This window comes from Arvicola amphibius, chromosome 8 (genome assembly GCF_903992535.2).
Source record: "Arvicola amphibius chromosome 8, mArvAmp1.2, whole genome shotgun sequence".
NCBI classification, from domain to species: Eukaryota; Metazoa; Chordata; class Mammalia; order Rodentia; family Cricetidae; genus Arvicola; species Arvicola amphibius.
In genome coordinates, this window is record NC_052054.1 from 15,091,791 (window position 1) to 15,113,881 (window position 22,091).

The 22,091-nt window shown below is 44.4% G+C and overlaps 1 protein-coding gene and 1 long non-coding RNA gene across 2 annotated transcripts in view; one reads left to right on the plus strand and one right to left on the minus strand.

Annotated features, from left to right (window-relative positions):
• The window catches only part of Esr1 (estrogen receptor 1), a 368,654-nt gene extending 353,044 nt beyond the window's left edge, over window positions 1-15,610 (minus strand). The window contains 1 exon segment of the mRNA XM_038339005.1: window positions 15,273-15,610. The gene's annotated coding sequence lies outside the window, so the exon portion shown is untranslated.
• On the plus strand, window positions 5,921-7,971 carry LOC119820548. The gene is made up of 3 exons (XR_005286515.1): window positions 5,921-6,478; window positions 7,057-7,331; window positions 7,881-7,971. It is a non-coding gene; the product is annotated as an uncharacterized LOC119820548 (long non-coding RNA).
• Window positions 15,611-22,091: the final 6,481 nt, after the last annotated feature.

The following is a 22,091-nucleotide window of genomic DNA, read 5'->3' on the forward strand; positions in this document are numbered from 1 at the left end:
CAATTTGCTGCTCCAGGACAAAATTCATAACAGCAAAATGCTTCAGAAACAAATATTCTCTATCAATTAATGACGATAGCATGAACTTGAAAATTAGATGGACTTTCGTCTCCTAAGACTAGGCTGCTACCTTTGAAACTGTGTGGGACCTATCGTTTATTTGTGCGAAGCCTTAATTTCCTCCTTTGTATAATGAGAATCATATGATTGCTGGGGGGCTGGCTTGGTGTGAGAGTTAAATGTGACAACAAGGAAAAGCATTGCACATTCCAGGACTGAGGGATCAATGATGTGAAGCAAAACAAGAGAGCTCCCTAACCATCGAGAATTAAAGTAATACTGTAATATGGTCACTAGTACAAGCTCGTAAAGACTAAACATATGAACCGGTACTGGAGAGCCTTTCTTAAGTCTTCGGCCTGAATTCGAAATTTAGCATCCAAACCGTGTGTGCATAGAGTAGGAGCATTTGCCCAACAGCAGATCAAAGCCCTTCTCTTTGGGAGTAATGACGTCAGGAAGTAACCCAGAATCTAAATAAGCAGTTGCTCTACTGAGCTACGCATCTCACCCTTCCACCTGACCTTGCAATGTGAAGGCAGACGCAAAGCGTGCATCGCATGGTTTCAGAAAGGCGCGTCTCAGCAAGACCCTGTTCCTCACTGTAGAAGGAAGTGGCGGGCTGCGTCCAGGCGCCCAGTTCCCAGCAACCGGCTAACTTTACACCCGAAATAATTACACGGAAACTGTATTCTTTTAAATACTGCCTGGCCCATAGTTTCAGCCTCTTATTGGTTAATTCTCTCATCTTCCTTTAACCCATATTTAATAATCTGCGTAGCACCACGAAGTGTGGCTTACCAGGAGAGATCTTAACCTGCGTCCATCTTGGAGAGGAGAAGCATGGAGACTCCTATGGCGACTGCCTGAAGCGTCTCCCTCACTCTACTTCCTTGTTCCCACAATTCTGTTCTGTCTACTCCACCTACCTAATTTTTCTGTTCTCTTAAAGGGCCAAGGCAGTTTTCTTTATTAATTAACCAATGAAAGAAACATAGACAGATAACTCTCCTCCATCATTTCCCCTTTTTCTGTTTAAACAAAAAAGAAAGGCTTCAACTTTAACATAGCAAAATTACATGTAACAAAACAGTTATCAAGCAAGTATTACAGTTACAATATTTAAATCTATTTTATCTTTTATCATAACTAAGGAAAGCTATAAGTATCTATTTATTCTTCAACTCCATCAAAGACTCCAGAAGGATATAATGCTACCTAAGTAAACAAGAAATAAGTAACTTATAAAACTCTAGAAATGACAGAGACAACTCGCTGCCTGGACAGTCACCCAAAGTTCCTCTGTACCGTTGGGGCATCCATCTTCGGGCTTCAGGCCCACAGTATCCAGCAGACATTTCCATGAAGCAGAAAAATTCCAAAGACAGTTCAGTCACTTTCTGCTGTGTCCTGCAGAACGTCTCGCAGACTCTTTCACGAATCAGGAACCCTGAGAGACCATCTCACCTTTAGGCAAGTTTAGCAGTCCTCTTTCTGTGGGTTCCTTGTGTCCAGTTTATGCAACAGTCCAGGCAAGAGCAGTTTCTTGCCCAAATGGCTAACAAACTCCATAAGTAGCCTCTTCGATGCCCATCTTCCTCTTGAAGTAGATTGGTGCTGCCAGGAGCAGACGTGTCTCATTGTCATGAAAAACCCTAAGTTATTAAAACATTAAATGCCATATTCTGCAGTCTTTGAAAGATATGAAGAATGTCTATCTAACTGAAATATATCTCTACATATCTAGAAAATCTAATAACATGACTACAAGCTTAACTATTATCAATGATTATCCATTAACAACCTATATTTCCTAATTATACATTACAGTTTTTAAAATGAACTACACAATCAAAATAGCTTAATCAAGATCAGAAATACATATACATATAACAAATTGACCTTAAAATCCATACCAATGCAAATTATTCATATCTATATCATCTCCCCCTTTAAATGTAAAAGAACATTTATAAACAATATTTGGGAATGTGGGCGCAGTTATTTCTCTCCAAACTGCTTCCTGCTGAATGGGGGCGTTGTTATTTAGGTCTTTCATGGTATAACCTGTGTGCTAGGTTCCTCTCAGTTGGCAGTTGAGTGAAGTAATTTTTTGAAGATGTTCACAGCAACCTTTCAGGAGGGCGTGATCTATCATACCATATTGGAATAGAAGCAATCCACAGAGTCTCGTCCTCTGTGAAAACAAAAGAAGAAACTCTTTTCCAAAGCATCATGTTCTTAGATCCAAATCCTGAAGTCATACCGTTAAGATGTCCATTCTGGTCTAGCCTGGCAGCCCATATAATGAAATGTCTCTCTGTACTTAGCTCCTTTACAGTCAAAAAAATCAAAGAAAACACAACAAAATACATAATCCAGACTCTCTGTGAATTTTCCATTTTTACGTGGCTTATTTTTACTCTATCACTTTACTTCTTTTAATCTATAACTATCTGTACTCTGTCTCTTTAAAGACTTTAACCTTTTTTTTTTTTAAGGCATTAACTTTATTCTCTATATTTTCTTTTTCTCTCTTTTAAGCCTACGTGAGCCATTTAAAGGCCTTCTATGTCTGAATCTTTTCTATTGTGAATCTGTAATTTTTTACTATCCAGGAGCATTTCTTAAAAGGTTAACCACTTCTTAAAATCTTAAGTTGCGCCAGGGGTAATACGGTACTGCCTGTTTACAGCCAAGTCTAAACCTTAACTGCGCTGTTATTATGGTAATTGCGATAGACCTGTCTGAGCTCAGCACAATTCAGCATGGCGGAGCAGAGCCAGAGCTGCTACTGCCTCAGTACACAGCAGTCCACATTGGAGCTGCACTCAGCAGTTTAATTTTGATACTGAGCGTGCAGCACAGAAACTCTTTTAATCCAAGTTACAGCCAAATCTGACGCGCAGTCTGAAAACATCTCTCTCTCTATGGCGGCAGAAATCCGCAAATGCTGTCCCGCTCGCCTAAGCCTGATTCTGCCATCTGCCCAGGTGCAGGCAGGGAGCAGTGAGCCATTGGCATGGTCTCAGAGTAATTTCTTTCCGATCCCAAGCGGGCAAGGTTTTTAAGTGGATTTAGTCACCACGTTGGAGCGCCAATCTGTAGTGTGAATCGGCGGGGCTGTGTCCCGCCACCCGGCCGCCGGCTAGCTTTACACCCGAAATAATTACACGGAAACTGTATTCTTTTAAATACTGCCTGGCCCATAGTTTCAGCCTCTTATTGGTTAATTCTCTCATCTTCCTTTAACCCATATTTAATAATCTGCGTAGCACCACGAAGTGTGGCTTACCAGGAGAGATCTTAACCTGCGTCCATCTTGGAGAGGAGAAGCATGGAGACTCCTATGGCGACTGCCTGAAGCGTCTCCCTCACTCTACTTCCTTGTTCCCACAATTCTGTTCTGTCTACTCCACCTACCTAATTTTTCTGTTCTCTTAAAGGGCCAAGGCAGTTTTCTTTATTAATTAACCAATGAAAGAAACATAGACAGATAACTCTCCTCCATCACCTCACAAAGGGATGACCCTACTTAGAGATATAAAGAAGGGGCGATAGAGAGATGAGGAGCTGGGCCTTGGGGGCATTCTGTCTTCTCTTTCCCCACGGACCACAAAGCGGGGATATTTTTGGCAGGTGCAATGCTCAGTTGACAGGAATGACTCTCTTTTATGTTTTTAGGACAAATTCGGTGTTGCAATTGGATGGACATCAGTCTCTCACATCTAGGATGCTGCCCGTAGGTTCTATCCATTGATTCAAACGATGTTTACTGAGCACCAGACTTAAAATGAAAAGGCTTCTCCGTATTGAGTTTCTTTCTTTCCTTTGGGTGGGGATAGTTGAGTAGCACAGGGACTTACTACTGGGTAGCCTAGGCTGACCTTGAACTCATAACCTTGCTGTCTCTGATCTTTGAATTCTGATACTATTACAAGCATTATATTGAGTTCCTAAAACATGAAGGCTGCAAGTAGTTCCATGCATGCTTCAAGCTCGCTGAGCCCATGGAGTGACACCTGGTAGCAATTCTCCTACTGCTCCTTCCTGGCAGAGATTGGAGGCCAAAGGTCAGGAACTTGGCCCTGAATGGCACAGCCAGAAAGTAGGAGGAGTTAAGGCGGGGACTTGGTCACTTTCCCTGGACCTGTGAATCCTCACCAAAAGGTTAACTGAGGTAGACAACCTAGACAGCAAATACGCTTGATAGCAGAATATATCTAGGGATGGATGTGGAGTTCAAGCTCCTTGGCTCTCTAAAAGTCACAGACTTTCAGAGGAAAACAAAAATATTAGATTCCTAGAAAGTCGTGCAGTTCTTGGGACTGTGCAGTTTTGCTGCTGAGGTCTCAGGAGATGATCTAGAAAAAGATTACTAGGATGTCACTTAAGAGGCAAAATCACCATCATCATCACCATCTTTAGCAAAAGCTACCTGTAGAGAGCTTTCCTTTATAAAGAGCATGGGGGAGGGGCGGGAACGGCTTGGTGAAGTACTCCCTGTGCAAGCCTGGAGACCTGAGTTCAATTCCCAGAACCCATGGAAAGGTAGAAGGAGAGAAGTGACCCCACAAAGATGTCCTCTGACCTCCACATGTTGACTATGGACCACAGAAGCCCCACCCCCACCCCACACACATCATACCACATGCATGCATGTGCACACACACGCACTTGGTTAGTCTCTGTGTCTCATAGGGACTCATAGGGAGTCTCTTAGGAGGTATCTCTATCTCAGTAAACAGCCAGTGAGCTCAGGCAGAGGAAGATGGGCAGGACTACACCTCCTGTGTGTTTTACCAAAGGCATGATGGTCTTATCCAAGCTGGTCACTCTCTTGCCTGTTTTCCCTTACAGCCTCCCCTGTACCCATGGAACAAACTGAAACTCAACCTTGGCCTCAGGTCAAGCAATCATTCTGAGCAAGTGGGCTCAGCAGGTATCCGGTGTAATGTCTATAGGGATTTGGGGGTTTACATTTGGAGGAAGGCAGATGGATGAATGGATGGCAGCTGATTCTGAGCCCTAAACTGAACGAAAGCCCACAATCATTGAAAGAAAAGGTAGTTGTCTGACTTTGCTGTTGCAGCAAATTTATTCTTTAGGGCTTTATTCTCTTCCTTTATTTGCTGTCATGAGCAACAAAACTGAACAATTACCTGCAAGTGTCAAAGCAACACAGCCCACACACTCACATGACCCTGATAATCACAAGCAATATTTTGCCTCTCTTCCTGCCTGGCCTGTCTCTGACACCTGGGTCAGTTTTATTTCTAACTTCTGTGACAAAAATCTACCAGTCACTACAAGATTGGATCCAATTGCTACAGTCTGCTATCTATACAAGGCAAAGAATGGGGCCTTCTTGGAGTATTAGAAAGACAAGAGCAATTTTTTTATTAGATTCGGGGAAAGAAAAAAGAATTTTAAAGAAAAGAAATAGGGGCTGAACCTCAGATCACAGAGGTCCCCGCCCTATTGACTTTTTAAAAAACCAATTCAAACACTGACTTTCCACCCTCTCAGCATACATTATTGTTTCAAATTCAAAACTCAATACATTTCCCAGCAGCCTTGTGGGTGGAGGTGCTCTATAAATCTCCTAGATTTGGCCCGCGAAGCTAATTTTAAAACACTTGGCACCCGTGTGTGGTACTTCATGCCACGATCAAACATCTTAATAAAACCCAACCCTTATATTAGGTAAAAAAAAAAAAAAAAAAAAAAAAAAGTTTTTAAATGGATTCTAACCATCTAGACTTTTCTGGGCAAGTCGGAGAGAACAAACACTGGCAACTTCTTCTTCAAGCACGAGACTTTCCACTTCAGGAAACGGGTGGCTTTTCCTGTGGCCAAAATGAAAGTATCCTTCTCTCTGCCTTTTGTCACTACCCCGTCGTCAGCGAGTGGCACACCACCCTGTGTGGGCACCATCCTTAACATCCACATCACCCTGCCTCAAAAGGAAGGAAGAAAGAAAAACCAGTCACCCATGGCTACTTTCAGGTCTGAGCTACGGGGCTCAGAACTCGCCTACGGTCACCGGGCAGCTTCGAGACAAGATGAATTACTAGATTGCATAGCTTTGCAGAAAAACCCAACTACCTTCGGAAAAACAAATGACGGCTTATTCCGGTTGCTTCCTTAGATCAAGCTCCCGTAAGCCACGGCACCAAAGATTAAGCAACAAGGTCGCCTTGAGGCAAGTACAACGCCAGTCTAAGCAGGAACGTTTTAAGCTCGCGCATGTTTCAACCACACAGAATCTCCAATAGCCAGACCTGGGACCAATAAATAGACGTGATCTGGGGAAGGCAGGCAGCCTGCCTGTCAGAGCTGTACTAAGAAAAGATAACCACGTCGCCCTCTGACTCAGCTGAACGTGGCTCCCAGAGTGTATTTCCATGGCACCAAGGTCAGGTTTAACACGCTAACATCATGGTAATGTTTGCCAGAAACTTTGTAAAATATCCCTGGAGCAATGAAAGAAAGAAAATGGACAAATTTTCACAGGGGAGGCGAGCTCTTGAGACTCCAGCCTGCTTGCACATAATAGCACAGTAAAGCCAAAAGAAAGAAAGGGGGGGGGGGACTGTAAAGAAATGGAGAAGAGATAGAAGTACCTGCTTGAGAAGAATGTCCCCCAGAGACTGCCTTCTTGTGCTAGGGAATGGCAGAGGAGGGGACATTGGCCTCTCCTGGCGTCACAGGGCTGCTGAGCATGGAGCCTCGTGTTTTCAGTTTTGGTAGAAGCCGTTCCCGAGGCTGTTATGACCATGAAATTAGGAAATGCAGTCTCAGAAGCAAGGAATTAGCACCACCGCTTGACTGTGATTGGAAACTCTGCTCCGGATAATAGGGGAGGGGGTGGCCTTCCTCTGTCCTGCCAGGCGGGATTCCAACTTTCTCAGCGTTTGCCTACAGAGAGATGTTTGCAGAGGGACAAGCCTCTGGTCAATTAGCTGAGACATTTTTTTTTTTTTTATTTTTAAGGTGATCCAGCCCGTTTTCTCTTTACTTGCAATAAAGCTCAGAGTCTAGACGAGCATGTTGACTTGGAAAAATAAAATAAGAAAGCGTCCTCTGAACGCATAAATTTTCCTCACCCAAAATTAGCTAAGAAGTTGGCACGAGGGTGTTTCTTCAGTGAACACTTCCCAAACCTTCTCTCTTTCACTCCTTGACGCAAGGAGCTGCTCAGCAAGTCCAGTCACTGATAAAGTAGCTTCCTGATTCTGGAGACCTGCACGGACTCCAAAGCCCTTCAGGTATGTGAGCCTTCTGGAAATTGCTTGGCATTTCCTGCGGTGAATTACTAGTTTATGGGGCTTGGCTGTATTTTGTTTGCTTTAGGGCTTTAATCCTGTTTGTTTTGTTTTGTTTTAATGGGACAAGGTCTCATTTTGTAGTCCAGACTGGCCTTAAACTCTCAGTAATTCTCCTGCCTCAGCCTTCTGAGTACTAAAATAAGTGTGTCAGTCAACATGGTTGGCTTTTAAACACTCATGGTTTAGTTTATGTGCCTTTCTTTCTTTTAAACTCAAAGACAAGTAGGTTGAAGTAAAAATATGAGATTAAAAATATTTTAAGTTTATCTTTTCTCCCCAGTGCTAGGGGAAGAGCCCAAAACTTTAATGAGCTATGCAAATGCATTACCACTGCGTTCAGACCCCTCCTTTTAAAAAAACATTTGAAATTTTAACAGCTTATAAAATCTACTATATTTTATGTAACATTTGCTTTGAATGGCGGGCTGTGTTGTTTTAATGTGTTAAACTTTTTCCACGCTGTATGTCTGAGAAAGGATGATTTTCCAGAAATGAGAATGGTGGCAGGTGAAAGACCAGAAGGGACCTCCCTGGCCATTGCCTCAAGCCCTCCTCTCCGTGCACACTGGTGCATGCTGGGTAAGAGAAGAATCTCAGAATTGGCTTTGAGGGATAATGAAGTCAAATGTCTCATAAGTAATGATTTAAACATGTTTAGAATAAATTGTCTTAATTGTCGTTAGTTTTCCATTCACTAGTGAGTTTAGCCCTAACATAACCCAAATGCATAAATGTGTCTGAATTTAACTCCCCCAGATCACATGGAATGGGATGTCTTTTAGTTGTTATATAGAATGTTTGATTTCAATTTAACAAACATTAAACTTAATAAGCTTCATTTATACAAGGAATAATCACATAACCTAAGCATGGCAGGGGCAGCCTTAGCTTTATTGTTTTTATTATGATTTCTGGTGAAAGGAAAAGTGATTCAATAAAACGTTTTGAATAGTTCAAGCATTTTTTTAAAAAGCCAAATGCTTTCCCCCCCCACATGAATTGAATCCCTCCATTATTTGATTTGCCAGGAGGGATGAATCGTGCTTTCAAATAGCATTTCGTTACCTGTTAGAATCAGTTGCGCACACCAATACAGAGAAGAAAATTACCCAGGGCAGGAATTCTCAAAATAGAACATGCACTGAATTCAGAACCAAGTGTGGACCATTTCCTTTCTGGGGGGTGGGGGGAATATATGAGTGTACAGGTGCAGGGAAGTATGTGGGAATGCGTCTGTGCCCACGCATGCAGAGGCCAAAGCAAGACGTGTGTCTTCTGCTGCGGTTCTCCACCTCACTGAACCAGAAGCTGACTGCGCTAGCTGGCCAGCGAGCTCCTGGAATCCACGTACACACACACACACACACACACACACACACACTCACGTACACACACACACACACACACACACACACGAGAGGTGGGGGAGGGAGAGAGAGAGCATGATCTGGGTTACAGGCACATGCAGCCATGTGTCTTTACATGGGCGTTGGAGACTCGAACCCAGGTCCTTTATCCACTGAGCCATCTCCTCAGTCCTCTGAGTCCTTTTCTCTAAGAATACAAATTTTTAATATTAAAAATGCATATAAAATGTATGAGATGACAGTGATAATGGCCCTTGGCCTTCTAGACTATGCTTTCTTGAGAGGAAAGGAATGAAAATCACAGCAAACGTTATCTCATGATAAAAGCAGATGTCTAAGGTGCTCTAAGCACTTTCCACAGCCCACAGAGGCAGGAGCTACTGACAGGCAAGGAGACCATGGGCTGCCGAGGTGCTGTGCTCGTTCTGACTAGAGTGTGTTCAAAGTCAGGGGTCCACGTCAAGCCTCCATGCCATAACCCTCTGCTGCGACTTCTGAGCCAACCCACAGAATCACACACATGAAACAAACATAGATGTGTCATAGGAAGACGGTGAGGTCTCAAGAATAAGCAAGATCAGCTCCTTCACGTGACAAAGGAGTTGTTAGTGAGTGGCTTAGCTTCCTCATGAGTTCACTACAGAGAAAAATATCTGCCAGGACTAAAACATTGTCTTAAAATATTCTGTGTTTTCCACGAGGGGAAAAAAAACCTCTCCTTTGAGGAAAAAAATGTCTAATTATGCTGTATTCAATGCTATTAGACTAATTGATAATGGAGAACAAATAAGAAAAGAACAATCTAACTGCAGACGTAGAATACGGCATAATTGAAACAAACACGGGACAAATTAAATCTCTTCGGTACCAATCAGAGAGAAGTGGCCCGTCTTCCTGATTTCTTCGCATGCATTCTTCCACATGAACAATAAAACCTACCCTCTCGTTGGAAGCATGTCACATACTACATCCTATTAATAGAGAGAGGTGGGGACAACATTCGCATCCCCTCCTCCTGGCACACACTTTATTAAGAAAAGCCAAACAATGAAATTCTAGAAATTTTTCTAGGTTACAACCTCAGTTTGTTTGTTTTTTTTTGTTTTGTTTGTGTGTGTGTGTGTGTGTGTGAGAGAGAGAGAGAGAGAGAGAGAGAGAGTGTGTGTGTGTGTGCGTGTATCTGTGTGTGTGTGTGTGTGTGTGTGTGTGTCTGTCTGTGTGTTTGACCCATTCTCCTATTTCAAAAGTGGCCACTAACAGCTCAGCTTCCACAGCAAAAGAATGCAGAAAATTGATATAGTCTGTCTGGGTCATTCAAGTAAGATCTTGCTATGATACAGATGATTCAGGCTAAAATTTAAAAATCAGGTTATTTGGAGTGTGTGCTTTTTGTTCAACACTCCAGAGGACAGCAGAGATTGGGACTCAGATATATAGGTAATTGCCCCAATTCTCCATTTGTCCTTACTAGCAAAGATGCTTCCACTGAGAAATGCTCAAAAACTCTCTCAATTCTACCACAGTGGAAGAGTAGCCCTGAATGTCTGGTCCTCCTCATGAAGAGAAGCTCAAATTGAGATTTCCTACCTGGAGATAGCAAAGAGTACCTGACCACTCACCCTGCCAGTTTGCTAAAGAAATTGTCCTGCCTGCGGGTCCTGTTGCCTGGACAACCAAGTGAAGTGCTGATGACTTCCCAGCCTCCACCTCTCATTGCTAATTGGACCACTACCAGGCGTCTGGGAAAGCCTCTCAGCCTCTGGACTTGAGAGACCAGAGTTGATCCTCATACTGTGACTTGAAAGTGAAGCATCCCTCCCTCCCCAAGCTCATGTGTGGTCCTCAACCAGTGATGCCGCTTGAGGGGGGAGGGTATTGACCTTTTAAAGGCAGGGAGTAGTTGTGGGAAGTAGGCAGCTGGGAGAGAGGCCTATGGGATATAGCTGAGTCCCAACTCAGAGTTCTGTTTCTTGAACTCCAGTGTGTGAGGAATTCTAGCCTCCTGGTGCTGTGGCCATGAACCTCACCCTGCTTTCTCCTGCTAGACTAGATCCATTCAAACCATAAGCCAACAGAACTCTTTCTACCTTAAATTGTTCCCTTATATATCCAGTCACAGCAACAAGAAAACTAACTAATATCACAGCCAACTTCACGGAGCTCACAGGGCTATGACTTTGCAAGTTTCAGCATGGTAGTGAGCCTCAGCAAGGGCACCTTGGCTATGACTTTGCAAGCTTCAGCAAGGTAGTGAGCCTCAGCAAGGGCACCCTGGGGTAGAGAAGAAGATGTAGGAAGACTCCTAATGGATGAAGTTATCCACAGACAGAGAAAAATCAGCCAGTAGAGATGAGTGCGCATGGACTCTGGACCCACAGCCACATTGCTGTGTTGGCCACACCCACATAGGTCTCTCTCATCATCAGGAGGTTAACAGTGTCTTCTTCTGGGATCTCAGGTGCTGCTCAAAGGTGACACAAGACCCAGTAACTGGGATTTCAATGCATAGGGACAGGTAGGAGTTGGCAATAGAGCTATGGCATGGCCAACACCCAAGGAGGCTTCCTACTGCCCTTTCGCCAACATTGACGCTCTAACGGGAAGACATTCTTTCTCAAGAGAAAGAAACGTGGAAGTGGGGGGAGGCTATCTTCAGAAAACAAACACAAAGAAAATACTTTGGAAAATATCAAATTCAGGTCAACCTTGCACCATCAATAGATTTTTAACACAGAAAAAAATTATGTATCAAGAAGTATTTCAGGAAATTACTATGCAAGGTTTTCTGTTAGAATAACTGGGCTTTCATACTTATAAAATCACATCTATGATGATTTGCAATAAAAACAATGTACACCTTACACTAAAATAGTTCTAAGGGATCAGTGAGATGGCTCAGTAGATAAAGATGTTTGCTACCAAGACCGATGACCTGAGTTCAATCCCCAGGTCCCACATGATGGAAGGAGAGAACAAACTCCAGCAGGTTTCCTCTGATGTCCACACATGCAAGCATATGCACACATTAAATGAATAAATGAAATTAAAGGTTTTCTTAAATAGCTCTTAGACCTCCCCTGACCTTCCCAAATCCTCCCCTCTAAGTCCCACCCTTTCCAGTCTCCAGACATAAGGACGGGCATTACAGACTTCTCTGTGCAAGTCTGCCCTTCATAGCTACAAATCTGAGAAGGGTGACAGAAACACGTGCCTGGTGCTACAAATCTGGCCAAGATTCCATGGCTGGGCAGCTCACAGGCCCCCAGACCTGAGCCTCCTAATAGTATTTTATATAGTAAATATGGTGTCAAAAGTGCCCTCTAAATTAGCATCTCTCTACCTATGGACCAGTGCATCTCTTTATCTTCATCAGAGAAATCTCTGTGCAGTGCCTGACAGCTAACCCAGAAACACACAGCAGGCCATCGCGCTGAGAGCTGGTGTCTCTGGAGTGCTCTTCCACAAATGGAGCATCTCTGCCTCACTGCTCACTGTCTTCCCTGAGCTTAGGGACCACCACAGAAGAGGAAGGCAGAAAAGCTTATAAGAGCCAAAGGTCTAATGGGAGATCACCAACTCCAGTTGGAATGGGACTGATGGATCATGCGACCAAACCCGTCTCTCTGAATGTGGCCAACAGCGGGGGCTGACCGAGAAGCAAAGGACAATGGCGCTGGGCTCTGATTCTTCTGCATGGACGGGCTCTGTGGGAGCCTTCTCAGCTTGGTCGATCACCTTCCTGGACCTGGGGGGAGTTGGGAGGACCTTGGTCTTAGCATAGAGTGGGGAACCCTGATGGCTCCTTGGCCTTGAGAGGGAGGGAGGGGAGGTATGGGTGGAGGGGAGGGGAGGGAAGGGGGAGAAGGAGGGGAGGGAAGGGGGAGGAGGAGGGGAGGGAGGGGGGAGGAGGAGGGAAGGAGATGGAAATTTTTAAATATAAAAAAAAATAAACCATGAGAAAAAAAAAAAAAGCCAAAGGTCAAGAGAGACCAGAACTGAAAATGGTTTCTGAGCATAACAAGACCACTGTGTACCTGAACTCATGGTCTGGGGTTGCCCACACAAGACCAAGCCAGCCAATGTTCTGGCGTGGAGTGGGAAGCGGATTATGTGACTTCCACCTCTCACTCAGAAGCTACGGGACAGTTAAGGGCTTCTGGGGGAAGAGGGTTAGATTTCTCTAAGAATATGACTCCTAGTAGGTAGACCATACTCCACTGGATGGCCCCATATCTAGAAGTATATGCAGTCAATGGGTTATTACATTTTTTAAAGGACATAAAGTTAGGGAATTAGGAGATGGAGAGTGGATCTGGGAGGAGTTAATGAAGATTTGGCGGTAAATATGACTAAAATAATTATAAAAATTTCAAATAATTAATAAAATTGTTGGTTTATTTTTAAAAAGAAGATAAAGAGAAGGGTGGATCTTCCAACAATTTGCTTTCATCAACTACTAGGTCTACTACTGGTGAGGAAAAGAAATTATCCAGGAGCGATGGTCATAAAGAAATGATTTTTAAATGCAGCACAGAATTTTTAAGTAGAACTAAGTTCAGTTGCCCAAATGCCAGGGGAAATGGAAGCTGTTTTCCAGGAGAAAATTATCTGTCTACCATAGAGAGTAAAGGGAAGCCTTGCTACTGCTTAGAACAGGGATTGAGAACACACTGGTGTCCACTCTGTGGGAGGCCCGCCCAGCCCCCACTTGCTTAGCAACAGGATAGTCCTGTCCATGTTGGTACTTTAACTGGCATCAGCATAGACGCCTGTGACCCACCAGCTCTGGTGACTCCTGAGAGAACAACATTAGCTATAGAGGAGCTGAGGAGGGGGCTTCACTGGCAAAGTTCTCGCTGAAGAGCCTGAGGACTCGGGTTCACATCCTTAGCATCCACGGAAAAAGTCAAGCATGCCAGCAGCGCTTGTAATCCTGGCACGGGACGGGAGGGGGCAGTCACAGGTGGACCACTGCAGTCCACTGGCCAGCCGAGATGCACCATTGATCTCCAGGTTCAGCCAGGGACCCTGTCATGGTCTAGATGACGGCCCCCACAAGATCATGTATTTGAATGCTGGGTTCCTAGTTGGTGGAACTTTTCAGGAAGGATCAGAAAGAATAGCCTGGAAATTGGTGTGGTCTCTTTGAGATAGCAAAACCCATGCCAGGTCCCGTCTTAGATCTCTGCCTCGTGTCTATGGATCTGATGGAAGCTCTCAGCTACTGCTACAGCACTATGCTTGCCTGCCTGCTGCCGTGTTCTCCCACACAATGGATACGGACTCACCTTCTGAGACTGTAAGAAAGGCCCCAATTAAATGCTTTCTTTTTTTTAAGTTGCCTTGGTCACAGTGTCTCTTCATAGCATTAGGAAAGTAATTCAGACAAATGCTATCCCAAAAATAAGATGGGGAGTGTTCACACGGCACACATACATCCACATAAACGAATCCAACATATATACACACATACAAATTAGAAAGTTACACCAGACCTAGCACATGACAGCTGCTTCATAATAGTAAGTAAAATTAGAAAACAGAGAGCAAGAATTTAGATTACTCAGTACTCTTAAGTGGGAGATAGTCATAAAATGTATAATAATAAGGTTCTAACTTTGTGCATGAATGGGTCTAACATCCTTTTCCTCTCAAGTAAACTTTGTCTTATTACTACATAATGCTACCTCTGTTTCATAGAGCCACTCTGGACTCTACTGGCTTGCTTTCTCTGCCCTCCAAGACAAATACCCACATGAGTAGTTCCAGGGCGCCTGGAACTCCTAAAGTTATACCTGGATTTTGGGGCACATAAATACATATTTTTCTAAAGGAAGAGTCTGGACCCTTCATCAGCTCTTCACTGAAGCTACACAAAATTAAGAATGAAATGAATGAGCCTGTCATTCAAGATTTTATCATGTATGTTGTTTATTCACAATTTGCAAAAACTGCTTATATTTTACTTTTCCAAACCATTGCCTTTGGCCAATTCAATGAGGTCTTAGAATTCTCATCTTTCCTCTAAGACTTTCTTGCAGACTTTCTTCCTGTTGCTATGAAGAGATTCCATGACTGAAATCATGTTTTCATTTTTGAAAAATTTCACTTGTAACAATCCAAAGAGAGTCCTCATTTTCAAAACTTTACGTCTACTTGGAACTGGCAAATGGTGCAATGACAAACCCTGAGATGCAGAGAGAGCACCACATGCAGACCCAATTTGACCCTTTCGGTTGCACCATGAAACATCATGTCTGAGGAACAGGGACATGGGAGGAGGCCTCAGCATGGAGTGACTTCAGCCCCTACTTGGTGAATCAATGGCGTTGTCTACTTTTCTTACCTAGAAACACCAAGGGAGTAGAAGGAAGAAGAAGACATGAACGGGCTCTAGAGAGAGTTACCCAAGAGTGAGAATGGTCAACGGGATGTCTAGAGCACATAGTAGGACGCAGAGGCCTGACATCTCCAGATGGTTTCCTGATGGAGAACTAGCATGTGATGGATGTACCTGTGGGTATTTGTGACTCCAGACTCCATCCTTTCCGGTGACTTCTGCAAGGCTCTATCCTCAGGAGGCATCACTTAGGCAGCAGATCTCAGGCTTCAAATGGCACCAGCGACTGTGGTGAACAGGTCCTCCAAAGCTGCTGCAATAACCACAGCCGGAACCTAGCTTTCTATGCACTGAGATGATTAATAGGTGTCCCAGTGGACTCCATATGCTAAGGAAGAAGCAGAAAGAAAGAGATGGCCAGCTGTGGGCACCACTCAATGATCAGCGTGGCCAGTCCTCAGAAGCACGGGAGTGGAGAAAGCAGCCTGGCACTCAGAGTGTGTGAACTCTTTTCTCGGGGAAAAGAAAAAGGACAGAAGTGACATGCACTTAAACCAGCAGGGGAAAGGTTGGATTATGTAACACTGGAGGCCAGGAGAATATGATCTTTTTTTTTTCTTTTTCCTGGAGAAAAGTATTGTGAAATAGTCCAGGAACAGTCTCCAGTTTCCACAGTCATGGGTGTTTCTCAAAGCTTCTAGCTGACAAGGTCAACCCAAGAAGTCAGAAGATCTTCGGCAACCCAGTCAGGCCTCCCCGTCAAAAGTAAAGGGGTTCTGCCCAGGATCTTCTTAGTTGTTTTGAAGCCACCTCTGTCTAGTCATGCTCAGGAGTTTATGACATCTCTCACACTCAGCACAACTTAGAAAGAATCGCTACTTTAGGGTCTGCAAAGCAGGCTAGTGAGAAGTCAAAAGAAGACTCATTCAAAGCAGGCCTGGGGACCAATGCATCACACTTTAGGAGCCGAGGAGTGCGTGAGGGCCGGGGGTGCTTATGTTTAAGTATGAAGTTAAGATCCAGGCCAGGAGAAGGGGCCATAGAGATGGGCAGACAGGGCCTGACTGCTGTGAGAAAAGCAACTTGAAGTCATCCCAGGCAATGTACATGCATGGGTGGATGGGGCTGTAAGAAGAAAGCTGGGTGGGGGGACTCACACCTGGAAACCCAATGCTTGGGAGGCTGACATAGGAAGATGGCCAACCTGGGTTACAGGATGAGTCCCTGTCTCAGACAAAACCAGAAGCCAATAGGCTGCAAGAGCATCTAGCTCTCCCACTGGTAGGGAGTCCCACCCCTGGAAGATCAGGGTTCAAGGCAAGACTTGGCCACAAGGGAACAAAGCTAGCCCAGTTGCTTGGACATGTTCTTAGAGGCTATGTATTTATTGCACATCTACAGTGTGCCAGGAACTTTTCTAACTGTTGGGTGCTTGGGAAAAATAAAGACCTGATCTTATGGGGCTCAGGTTCCAGTAGAGCGAGGGTAAGACACAAATTGTTACAAGTTTAAAACTTATATACCCCCCAAAAATTTTGCACGCAGGCCGAAATCTCAAAACCCCAAATAGATGGCATTGATATCCACTTAGCATCATAAAGTATAAGGTACGGACCTCATAAGGGACTGGTGTCTTCGTAAAAGAGTTATTGAGGTCTTTCTGATGTATAAAAACACAGCAAGAAGATGACTTCCAGGAACTCAGAGGGAGCCCTCATGAGAACCAGACCATGCTAGTAAATGGGTGGTTCTCAGACTTCCAACTCCCTGAACTATGAGAAACAGATTTCCGCTTTTCAAGCCACCTAGATTTTGATATCTAGTATAGCATCCCAAGCTGATATTATATAATAGCCAATAAATAAAATAGATAGTCATGGCAAAGTGCTGAGGGTGACAAGAGCAAAGGATGCAAGGAATGGAGCAGGGGGGCATGGCAGGAGAAAATAATGTGACAAGGTAACTGGAGCAGACAGTACTGAGAGTGAAGAGCAAGTAGCCCTTTTGGGAGGGGGATCTTTCTGGACATAATGACCCCGAGTAGGAGCAAAGGTGGAGACAACAGAGTTCCAGCTGGAACAGAGAGAAGGCTGATGTGACTGGCCTATCTTTGGCAAAGGGAAGACTATGACAGCGGAAGAGGAGGAGCAGGCCCATCGGGTCAGGGGAGGACTCACAAGTCATCCTAAGCAGAACAAGTGGATTTTGTCCTGAATCAGTGCAAACCAACGGAAGCTTGTGAGCAGGGGTGATCTGCCCTATGTTTGAAAGCACACGATAATTGGTTAAGGTAGACTGGGTGAGTGGGACAATGGGAGAGGTGAGAGCTAGCAAGAATATCACAAGAACTAGGGTATCTCAGGCCATTCAGGCAGCTGGATCAGAAATACTATAGTGACTTCAAACAAAGTTGTGCATTTCTCAAAGTTCTAAAGACGGGAAGTCCCAGATCAAGATGTCAGGGATTTGGGTGTGTGATAAGAGCCTCCATCTTCTGTCTAGATCCTCACATATAGGGGAGCATGGGTCAGAAACAAGTGCTCAAGTCTCTTCTTATGAAGAATCCATTTTGTTAATCTCCTCCCAAGGACTCCACTCTGAACACCTCCTGATATCGTCATCCTAAGTGTTGGGATTTTGGCACATGAGCTCAAGGACCCTAGAATTTGCCCACAGCACCAGATGAGGAGCAAAAGTGCTTAGGTACGAGTTGGGGGTGGTAATGCTGGCCACTTCTTAGATGCTGGGCACACTTGAAAGACAGAACCAACATGATTGTGCACAGATTGGATGTCTGATCAAAAGAAGAGGGGCCAGAATGACTCCAGTGGTCTGATCTCCAGAAATCCTGAATGTACAAAGCACCAACAGAAATAGGAAACCCCCCCCCCAAAATATACCAGTTAAGAGGAAAAGAAGTTTCCAGAATTTAGTTTTCGACATGCCAAATTTGAGAAACCAACTAGACAACCAAATGGAGATATGTTGTTCATTAAAGAGCAACATAAAGGATAGGAATTAAATAAAACTTTGGGATTCCATAAGTACACAGATAGTACATTAAACTCAAGGGACAGTAACTCCTGCTTGGTGACACAGGACCTCCACATCTCTTCTACTTTTTCGGCCCTGACTCCCCGCACCCTCGCTGGCCTCAGGCTGTGGTACACGCCCCACCATCTGCCCTTGCCCAGGTTTGATCTCCGCGCCTCCACCACCTCTTCTACCCGCAAGACATTTGCTTTTCCATAGTCCCATTCTCTCAAGTGCTAACAGCTGTATACCGAATTCATGACCAAAGTATCAGGCGAGCAGATTCAAATTGCATTAGGAGGTCTCTCGGTCCATCCACTTCTTCCCAAGCAAGCCTGAGTTTTCTCCTTAAGGACCTCGTCGGCTGGTTGGGGTTGCACACACACTGGTAGTATACACTGAATAGATCGGTGGGTACAGGAGGTTCACACTGTTGTTTGGCTGCACAGGGCGAGTATGAAAGTTATACAACAGAGCTCGTGTGTGGGAGGGTTTATTGGAGGAGGAGGGAAGGGAAGGGAGAGGGTGACAGAAGAGGCCTCTGGGATGGGACAAACAAAAGAGAGAGACAGAGAGACATGGGAAGAGCCCACTTTTTTTGGTTTTTCGAGACAGGGTTTCCCTGTAGTTTCTAGAGCCTGTCCTGGAACTAGCTCTTGTAGACCAGGCTGGCCTCGAACTCAGAGATCCGCCTGCCTCTGCCTCCCGAGTGCTGGGATTAAAGGCGTCCGCCACCACCGCCCGGCCCACTTTTTTTTTAATAAGGGGGTATTGCGCATGCCCAAAAAGAGGGCTCTGCATAGTAGCAGCAGCAGCTTGGTGACGTGTTCTGTCAGGACCCTTAGGTCTAGCCAGTGTTGGTGCCTGAGGAGTGCCCTTAGTGACTGCAATTGAAAACCATAAGGGCTGGCCAGTGTAATGCCTGAATGCTAACACACAAGTTTAATAAGGACCTTGTCAAAAAGAAAAAAGTGGGTCGTACTTAGGACGCGCATTTTGGACATGTGACCGTGTGGATCACATAGAGGACAACTCACTTGGAGGCTAAAGGCTAAGCCTGTTAGATGAAATACAGATGTGTCTTCCAGAAAAACTACCTGCTCACAAGTGACTAGAACCATTGAAAAACTTCCACTAGAATTTTAATAAAAGCAATCACAGACCCTTTTTTCTTCTTTTTTTTTTTCAGCTTTCCTGGGCATTTTCCTTATGTATGTATATATGTATACTTGTGCATCACATGTATGCTTGGTGCTGGTAGAGGCCATAAAGGTGCATAAGTCTCCTAGAACAAGAGTAACAGGCAGTTGTGAGCTGCTGTGTGGTGCTGGAAACCAAACCAAGGTCCTCTGCAAGAGTAGCCAGTGCTCTTAACTACTAAGCCACCTCTCTAACCCCTAGAAGCTTTGATCTTCAAAGACAGGTAGAGTCAGGTAGCACAAAAGCAAAGCCAAAAGAGGAGACCCATAAAGAGTTAGCTAAAATTCACTGATGGAAGTCGGCCCAACTACTTATATGGAAGTAGGCTTAGTTACTCTTCTGTTGATATAATAAAATATCTTTACAAAAACAATTTAATGAAGAAATGATATACTTAGGCTCAGTTCGAGGTGGGATATCCTCATGGAAGGGAAATCCTTATGATGGGAAGTCATCAAGGGGAGAAGTATGATGTGGGATTCCCCTCTGTATGCTGTGATTACCATTAGTTAATAAAGAAACTGCTCTGGGCCTATAGCAGGGCAGAATAGAGCTAGCCAAGGAAAACTAAACTGAATGCTGGGAGAAAGAAGGTGGAGTCAGGGTGACGCCATGGAGCTACTGGAACCTTGCTGGTAGACCATGAACTTCATGGTAAAATATCAAATAATGGAAATGGATTCAGATGTAAGAGCTAGCTAGCAATGCGCTTAAGTGATTGGCCAAGCAATTATTTAAATAATATAGTTAATGTATGATTGTTTCAGGTCTGAGCAGCCAACAACGAACAAGCGGCCTCCTACTAAAGAAGTCCTCATGGAATGAAAGTAAACATAAAAGCGACGTCCTCATGGAGGGGAAGTCATCGTGGTAGAGAAGTCTCACAGAGGGGAAGTCATCATGGAGGGAGGGGAAGTCCTTGTGGAGGGGAAGTCCTCATGAAGCAGAACATCACGGTACAGAAGTCCAGACAGCTTGAGCTGGAAGCAGTGGGCCACACTGCTTCTGAGGCTAGGAGGAAAAGATGGATGAGTATGCGGGCTCAGAAAGCTTCCTCTTCTTTATCCCTTTCAGGATGCACGCTCAGGGAAGGCTACCACTCTCCCTTAGGGTGGCTCTTCTCACCTCAGTTATTCTAACCAGGGTATGATCCCTCACACACATGCTCACAGGCTGACCTAATAGACAGAAATCACTCACAGGTGTGCCTGGAAGCTTGCCTCCTGAGTGGTTGCGGATCCATTGGCTGAGGCTCCTTACCTGGAGACATGTAGACCTTACCTGTTCCTAGTAGTTCTCGAGTCTTTCTGTAGCCTGAAGGAGATTTACAGATGTCTCTACCGAATCCACACCCTCAGTTGTTCTGGTTTGTAAGGAGAGACATGGGTATCAATATTTGTTCTAATCTCCATGTGATTCTAACATGCACAGGGAGACAAATGCAATTTGATTGAACTCCTCGTTTTTTAATGTTGGACCAAAATTATCTCAGGACCTATACCTCGAGGCTTATAGGACAGAGAAGAGCTTGGCTTGAGTTTAAGGGAGTCTCGAAGCTCCCCAATGAGGATGAGACAGCAAAATCTAGGTAGACACTCCTCCAGCCAGAGGGAGGACTTGGCTGTCTCTCACTGGCTGGAGGTACCCCCACATCACGTGATGTCACTTAACATATATAAGCTGACACTCACAGTAATAACCCGAGTTCCTGCTTTGACTTGACTCCCTATTGCGTCTGATTGTCCTGTGTTGTGGGGCTGATTGTCCTGCATTGTGAGACTGCAGAAGAGGTGGATAGCACACTCACCTTTCCCTGAGGAATAAGAAGACTCAAGAAGCCTAGCGTTTTAACTTTGTATTATTACTTATTTTATGTGTATGGGTATTTTGCCTACATGGATGCCTGCATACCAGATTAATGCATCGTATCCAAGGCAACCAGAAGGGGTGTTGATCTCCCAGAACTGAAGTTACAGAGAACTGTGAGGCTCCATGTATGTGCTGGGAATCAAACTCAAGGCCTCTGGAAGAGCAGCCAGTGCTCCTAACCACTGAGCCATCTCTCCAACCCTGGACTCATCTTTTTTTTTACCATTCCTAAAAAAAAAAACAAAAACAAAAAAAAACCTATTCAATTGAGCCCCATTAATACATAAGCAATCCAGACCTTGACATTACTGGCTCCTGGTATGACCATTTCCACACACTTCCTTCCCACCGCACTGATTACATTTGTTCTAGTTTATTTTTCATGATGTGTTTTGACCTATTCAGTGCCACCACTCGTGATAACATGTGGATTTTCGTTAGTGAAAAACAACTAACTCCTAAGAATCATGCACTGGAGAAGATAAAGCTGGGATGATACAACATTCCTTATTCATCCCAAGCCCTCCTCCTCCCTCTGAAAACTGTGGTGCAGAAATTATACCAGGTTCACAGCATGCATCTATTATTGGATGAAGAGGTAAATAAACAAAAAAGAAAGCCACGTTCATTTCAAGCCACTGAGAGGTACAGGCCAAAAGAAAAATAAAAAAAACAATGAACCTTTGCCAAGTCGAAAAGAACAGAACCAGCAGGGACCGGAGTTCTATATTGAGCTTTTAAAAGGTACTTCAAACAATAGAGAACAAACACTGCGTAATCACTCCGAAGGTTTACAAACAACACAGCCGAGCAGTGCGAAGCACTCAACCTGACTAGTGGCTGTCTCTACAGAAGCACCACATACCCTGTGCTGCTCCAACGACATGGCGT